This window comes from Aethalodelphis obliquidens, unplaced genomic scaffold (assembly GCF_003676395.1).
Source record: "Aethalodelphis obliquidens isolate GAN/ISIS:26980383/991018 unplaced genomic scaffold, ASM367639v1 scaffold36, whole genome shotgun sequence".
Lineage (NCBI taxonomy): Eukaryota > Metazoa > Chordata > Mammalia > Artiodactyla > Delphinidae > Aethalodelphis > Aethalodelphis obliquidens.
Genome location: NW_020837980.1, coordinates 5,130,026 through 5,136,547, shown reverse-complemented (window position 1 = coordinate 5,136,547; position 6,522 = coordinate 5,130,026). Strand labels below are relative to the sequence as shown.

General features: G+C 43.1%; 1 protein-coding gene across 15 annotated transcripts in view; it reads left to right on the top strand.

Annotated features, from left to right (window-relative positions):
* The first annotated feature begins 4,625 nt into the window (after positions 1-4,625).
* CCDC91 (coiled-coil domain containing 91) overlaps positions 4,626-6,522 on the top strand; it is a 406,785-nt gene continuing 404,888 nt past the window's right edge. For 12 of the 15 annotated variants that reach the window (XR_003437762.1, XM_027129339.1, XM_027129348.1 and 9 more), the window contains exon 1: positions 4,626-4,826. The gene's annotated coding sequence lies outside the window, so the exon portion shown is untranslated. Of the gene's footprint in view, positions 4,827-5,187; positions 5,212-6,522 lie in introns of those variants that run through there. The other 3 variants (XM_027129350.1, XM_027129340.1, XM_027129335.1) reach the window with 3 other exon arrangements.

The window sequence follows — 6,522 nt, the reverse complement described above, 5'->3', positions numbered from 1 at the left end:
AGATAAAGTAAATTAAGTAAAGTACATGCACACTACATCACATTACCTACACTAAAGTATTTTGAGGTAAAGTATAACAAGCAAATTCATACTGACTTAACATTCAATACAATATTCAACATTCAATATTCAATACTGAGAATCAGTAGCAGAAGAATCAAACTCTATATTGATTTGATTTGAAGGCTCACATAAATGAACAATGAATATAGGAAAAGGAAGGCGCTAGAAGAGTGCTTATTTAAAAGTTTCACAGTTTGCTCCTTACATCCTTTCGCCTGTGTATCGATAGTTCACATGCTGTTACAGTCACCCATAGAAGTGAGACGGACACCCACCTAAAATTTGGTTCAGATTTCAACCATGCAGATGCCAAGGGGTATAAGAAAGTTTATTGCTCACATGAGGAGACTTTCTAGAAAGAGCAGGGCAGTCTTCCCAAGCAGGTCCAAAATGGCTTTATAGGAGGGTTGGAGGAGAGTGCACAATGAGAGACTGGCCTTGGGCATTTTATGGTGGCTAGGGCATGGCACTAGGGTGAAAATTCCCTGTGGCACCGGAGAAGGGAGAACGCAGGCTTTCATACCAGCCTGTCCAGATGCAGGGCAAGAGGGAATGGGTGAGGCTTGAAAATTGTCAAAGGTCAAACATCAAAAATAGAGTCAGAGCCTTTGTTACATATGCTTAGAGTTAGTTTTTTTTTTTTACTCCAACAAAGAAAATAATATAGTTGTTACATATTTATATGCTTTGAAAATAATTGTAGTAGACACTTGGCATTTATTTCACTCCCCCCACATTGTGCAGCATACACCTCAGAAGTTTAGGTGGAACTAACCTCACTCTTATTCTCAAACTAATCCAATTGGGATCATCTAATCCTGACCTATGGTGTTCCCCTGTCCATAAGAAATGGTTTGAGAGTGAGAACCAACCACAGGACTTTTGCCCAGAACTGTGTGATGTGGCCCCCTTTCCCCTATCCCCCCACCCTTGATTTGAATGAGAAAGCATATGATCCTTGTTGCTGAAGGCAGTCATCTTGTGACCAAGAAAATGAAGGAGACATGGAGCTGGAACCCTGATCAAATAAACAAAGATCTGTAGCATTGTACAATACAACAGTAACAAGTTGTAGTGTTTCATTCTTCATATCAGCAAGTGTTCCGTCTTCTTCTTGAATCCCCTTCTTCTTTGAATAGCACCAGAAACTTGGGCGACATCTTTAGTTCTTTCTTAATTTTTTTTTTTTTGCTGCCCACATACCTTTCAAATCCTCTGACAATTTCATGGCTACTACCTCAACTCAGACTTTCATAATTTCTCATTCTAGTTATTTCATCAGTCTTCTAACTGGTTTCTCTGTTTCTCCAGTCTTGGCCATCTCTTCCCTGTCTAATGATCCATCCTCCATACTGCTCCTGAAGTAATTCTCCCTGAACCTTGCCTAAATAACCCATTAGTTTTCCATTACCTGCAGGATATATAGCAAACTCCTTAGTGGTTTACAAAACTCTCCATTCATCTTGCCCCATCTACCTTTCCCCTTTATCCTGCCACATTTCCACACGTCCTCACCTTTGCTTCACTATACCTACCTACACACTATACAATACTTACCTCAACAGTTCATAGGCAAGGAAATACATATACACGTACATTTTCCTTTATCTGGAGCACACTTTCATCCCTTCTTAGCTTGGCCAATTCCTACTGATTCTTCAAGACTCATCTTGAGCTTTACATTTTATGAGAAGTACTTCCTGTTTAGTGCAGGGTGAATGAGATGGTCCTCCTCCACATTTCAACAATAAACTTGATTTCAGTGCTTATTATCACTTATTGTCACTCTATTTCATTTGATTCTCCATATCAGCTCCAAATTTATCTTCTTGAGGGCAGGAACCCTGTTTCTCTTCTCAGAAGGTTACAATCTATTAGCATCGTGGGTCTGCAGACACATACAGAGCAAAGGTAACTAACAATAAAAAAAAGATGGCTTATGGAAAGTACCCTGTCAAGGAATAGAGCAATAAGTTCTAGAGGAGATAAGAAGACTCGTACATTGCAAATGGGAATGAAAAAAATGGTACAGCCACTTTGGAAAACAGTCCCATAGTTCCTCAAAAGGTTAAACATAGAGTTACCATATGACCCAGCAATTCCACTCCTAGGTATATACCCAAGAGAAATGAAAACATATGCTGACACAAAAACTTGTATATGTTCATAGAAGCACTATTCAAAATAGCCAAAAAGTGGGAACAACCCATATATCCACCAACTGAAGAGTGGATCAACAAACTTTGTCAAGATGGTGTGAAGTAAAAGAAGTCAGTTACAAAAGACTACATATTGCATGATTCCTTTCATATGAAATGTGCAGAAGAGGCAAATCTATAGAGACAAAAAGTGGATTAATGCTTGTCTAGGGCTGGGAGGAGCATGGAACAGTAGGAACGGGGAATGACTGGAAAAGGATATGAGGTTTCTTTTTGTGGTGATGAAAATGTTCTAAAGTTGATGGTGGTGATGGTTGCACAACTTAGTGAATATACCAACAACCATTGAACTGTACTTAATAAAAGGAGAGAAAGACATCATGGAGGTGGAGAGATTTGGGTTCACAAACAAATGATGTGAAAAGCAGAGGCAGTGTGTTGTAGTGAATCAACAAATCCTTTCGTTGGGCACAGCTGACTTTGAATCCTGCTCTGCTGCTTGGTCGAGTTACCCTCCCTAAGTCTGTATCCTCACCTAAAAAGTGAATATATTAACATACTTATTCCAGAGAATTCGTGTGATGACAAATTAGATAATACGTTTAAAATATTTAGCCCAATTCCAGGCACATAGCAAGTGCTCAATAAATACTAGTTTTTATAAATCTGTTTAATACTAAATATTGGATTAAGTGGGACAGAGGGAGCATGTAGATATATCAATGAAAACTCTCAGAAACTCATCTGAAGGTTCTAGCAGAAAGAGATGAGACACAAAATGATACAAAGATAACTGTATGTATTCAGTTTAAGAAACATTTATTAAATTCTTTCTTCTAATCACTAGACACTGTGCTAGGTTGCAGGATATACAATGATAAAGGAGAAGTAGACTAAGACATACACAAATGACTTGGAACAGAATTCGCTTGTATGTAGGTGACTTACTGTATAATAAAGCAGTGATCTAGTAAAAAAAGAAAAAAAAAAGCTATACAACTGAGAAGTGGTCCTTGACTTGGTGGTCTAGTAGATAGGTAAACAAATATGTGTAAGAAAGCATCAGATTTCCTATAATAGAAATCTGTTTGCTATGCACACAAAGAAGATGGTGGACAGGAAAAAAGGGTGTAGAAGAGGTGACAATATTTGCTCAATATATTGAGCAATATTCATGCTCAATATTGAAACTTTCAATATTGAAAATTCATGCTCAATATCATTAATCACTTGAGCCTGCACTTACTGGAGAACTGATTGTTAGGATTCCTTGCTGACATATTCCACCTCCAGTACAGAGCAGAGATTATTACAGGCTTGAGCCAGTTTTGTTCAATGGAAAGATGAGAAAAATAATGTCCAAAATGTTAAAGTTCAGAACATTAAAGAATGCCTGTTATACAATGAACATGAATATTCCAGAGACTTATGCTCAAATTCCTAGGTTACTTGTCTGTCTTTCTTACTAGACTGTTAACTCCTTGAAGGCAAAGATCTTGAGTGTATCCTGTGCACTCTTGGATTGTCCCAACTTGGCTCAGTAGGGACAGTAAAAAATTGTTATGTAAATTGTTAAATAGATGTTCCCCAAATGCCTCCCATGTCAAAAATGGAAAAATCTTTAACAAATGTCCTGGTAATTGTTTTTCTTTCACATCTATGGACAGTCTGCAATGGACCAAAAAAAAAAAAAAAAAATCTATATAACCATGCCTGCTTTCAAATAAAACGGTCAGTTTTGTCATTCTCTCTTTTCTTTAGGAGAAACTATTTGACGGTTTGGAAAAAAGGGGGTGTCTTGGTAGCTGAAAATTGATTCTCTCTGAAACAGAGATGGAATCTACAAATTGCTGTGATCTGGAGATGAAGACAAGAACGTACGTAATTCTAGAGCAGAGCTCTTTGGCTGAAGTCATACAGCAGTGGTCTGGAAAGGCTCCGGGCTTGGGTGCATCCTGGTGCTTTGAGAGTTCCGATACGTCAAGAGGAGATGGAGCAGTTGTCTAGTCCACTGTTTCTTGAGCACACGTCAGCACTTTACTCAGTTCCAGTATTTAGAGAACTCTGCTTGGAGGTGGTGAAGTGGATTGTTCCTCTTCTCTGGAACAATCCTACAAAGTCCCGGATGGCAGTGCCAACTTGGGGACGGTTTGATTTGCATGGATTAGATATAGAAAAAGGGCCTGTCATTCAAGGGGAATTAGAAGATGTAACCACCAGGAAGTAGCGCCTGAGTCAACCTCTTTCCCAGGGCAGCGCTCCGACGACCACTCGAGCCAGAGGTGGCGGGCCTGTGAAGATGGGGCCCCCGGGCTCGGCCTCAGCATAGGCACACGTGACGCGCGTGTGGGCGTTGAGTGACAGGCGCGGCCTTGGGCGGGCATTGGCGGAAATCAACTTCCGGGGGCAGAGGTGCTGGAAGCCGGGTGGTGCGTGGTACGTGGGCTACCCCAACTCGTGGAGCCGGGGCCCTGGTTCCCCGGGTCAGGGTCGCGCCCGGGTGCACGCGTGCAGGGCTGTGTGCTGTGGGTGGCTCACCTGACGGCGTGGGGGAGCGGCGCGGCGGCGGCGGCGGCGGCGGCGGCGGCGAGAGCCGGGGCGCAGGTAAACGGACGCTCGCCTTTCGGGCCTGGGTCTGGGGCCGGGGCCGCGCGAGGCCGGCCGCGCGCCCGGAGGCGGCCTGGGCGCGGGCGGGGAGCGCAGCCGGGCTTCCGCCCGGGCCTGGCCCCGGGAGGTCGGTCGCGGTGCCTGAGAGTCAGGGGGCGTGACCTGCCTCCCTTGGCGGGCGGTGCCGACCCGTGCTTGCCCTCTCCGCCAGGTTTCGGCCCCTGCGCTTTGCAGAATCGAATGTTTTCGAAAGCCTACGCACAAGTACACGTGACTGTTGTGTCACCGAAGCTCCCACTGAACGTTGACTTTGATCCTTGCCGAGTTTTCACCGATCGCGCCTGGTTTATGTTTCCCCTTCGACTTGGCCAAGTACACCAGGGTAAAAGCTCTACAACGGCCGTCAGTGACATTTCCTTGCCGTTACTTTGGGCCATAGGTTGCAATAAAAGTGACGTTTCGGGGTGAAAGCAGCAGCCAGTAACTTTCCTAGTGGTGAGGTATCCTTCATCCTCTGAAGTGCGCCCCCTCTCTCCTCAAAGATGTTTCTTCCATCTGCCCTTGTTGCGTAGTGCGGAGCAAAGCTTTGGACATGAAACCTATTTTTGTCTTCGCTCGAAGGAGTGGGATCTCTATTAAAAGCAGCGCTGAGTAGGTTTTTTTTTTTTGGTAGGATGATGTTGCTGCTGCTACTCTCACTTGCTTCCGTGATGAGAGTTGGGGCAGATGCTGATTTCCTGGAGGGTAAAGTTCTGGTCACAGCTATAGGTGATTCAGCGGCACCTTAAGAATTCCGGCTCCTTTCCTTCCCTCCCCCTCTGAACTGTGCAGATACTGATGCCCACCTTACTCTCCAAATATTTAGCTGGACGGTAGTTGGATGATGGCTTTTGGACGCAGTTTGGATGTTGCATGGTACTAGAGATTGGGGTGGACTGACGTTTCATCTTGTCATTGGGGTGGGCTAACATTTCACCCCACAATTTAAGACAAAATACCCAGAATATTTAGTTGGGTGGGGTGACTGGGAGTGGCAATAAATTCGCGTTGTTCTCTGCCATCAGAGAGCTGAACACTTCATATCATTTACCTTCTGCTGCGATTTCTGTTGCATTAAGGGAATTCGCTGTACTGTACCTGTAAGGTTAATGCAGCGGGGGGATGCCAGGGGAAGTGCACCTGTATGGTGCTGGCTAGCCAGTAAATTGTGTGGTAGAGAATTGCCCTGGTTACAAAGTTTGGTATCCTCCAGGCTGGCTAGGAGGTTCTTCTGTGGGCTGGGAAATCTTATTATGAACAAGTTTCCTAGCAACAGTACAAGCCAAATGGAATAAACATAAAGAAAACAAAGTGATGAAAGTTACAATTTACCTCTTAACTTTTATTAAATGGAAAAATGTATCTTACTGGAGTGATCAGCTCAAACCTTCTGAGAGCTTTCTGTTTATTTTAGTCATCTTGATACTTAATAACAGACAAAAAGAAACTTCAGAAAGTCATCACAGAGAGACAGCTTTTTTTTTTTGGTGGCAGTTAAAAAAAAAAAAAAAAAAGAAGAAGAAAAGAAAGATGGTTACCAGGTAGCTGGTCTGAAGCTTAAATGGACAAACAGGAATTTGTCTGGTTAGAGGCATTTTATCTTGAACCCCTAGCTATAGATGTAAGATTTGTAAAGTACATAGGATTGTTATGA